Consider the following 1,169-nt stretch of genomic DNA (forward strand, 5'->3'; position numbering starts at 1 on the left):
CTGGCAGAACTGTGTAGCAACAGATCGCCAGCAATTGCTTCATCAGAAATTGCCGTCCTACCTCCTGCGAAAAGGAATTACCCTGCTATGTATAATCAAGGCAGCGCAAAAAGTTGTTTTGCACAAGCATTTGTATAGCCAATTAGACGGATGAAATTTACGTACACTTAATAATGTTACACAAAACAGCCTTCAGACTTTCCCTATTAATTTCGTCTTTTGAATTATGAACATATTTACATTATAAGGGTTTTTTCATTGTAAGGCTTTCTTTTTTAGTTGATTTTCACCTAGCAAGACTTATGGTAGATGGCGTAATAAGTCACACCCGGACAACGTCGGGTTATACTGCTAGTATACTATATACTATACTCTTACTAATAGTTTTAGGTGCCTATATAGTTACAAGTAGACATGAGTACCCCCTTACTTCTCCACGCTTCAGCCCGTGGAATAATGAGGATGCCGTATTTAAGAACACAGCAAAGTGTCTGGCCAAGGAATCGAACCCACCACCTTCGACAGTGATCTCAAATGCCAAATCACTTAGATACACCCCTTCATCCACACTCAAACACACACACATACGCATACACACACTCGTGTATGTTCTATTCTACATGTGTGAGTGAACATATCTGTTTATCTCTTTCTCTCTCTCTCTCTCTCTCTCTCCCTCTCTCTCTCCCTCTCCCTCTCCCTCTCTGTATGTGTGAACACCTCGAATTAATAAGTTAAAGCTTTTGTTAATTTTAGAGAACAAACTGTTTGCTGATCATTGATTCGGGTCTTGTCAGATTAGTCAGAGAATGTGTCTGGCTGCCGAGACACAAATATATTGAAACATCGGCTGTTCCAGAGTCCCTTGGGGTTATGAATCGATTGTACTATGAACACATATTGTTCTACTGAAAGTATGAACACAAGTTTGTTCTACTGAAACACAGCAGTGATTAGCAAATTCATGATCGAATGTGCCAGAACCTATTAAGAATAAATATGCAAATCATCATAAATATGTGTGTGCGAGAGAGAGAGAGAGAGAGAAAGAGAGAGAGAGAGAGAGAGAGAGAGAGAGAGAGTGGGAGTGAGAGAAAGTGAGACTGAGAGAGAGAGAATGTCTCTGTGTGCGTGGGTACATACACACTCATATAGAAAGACAAATATAT

The sequence above is a fragment of the Octopus bimaculoides genome, chromosome 11 (assembly GCF_001194135.2).
Source record: "Octopus bimaculoides isolate UCB-OBI-ISO-001 chromosome 11, ASM119413v2, whole genome shotgun sequence".
Lineage (NCBI taxonomy): Eukaryota > Metazoa > Mollusca > Cephalopoda > Octopoda > Octopodidae > Octopus > Octopus bimaculoides.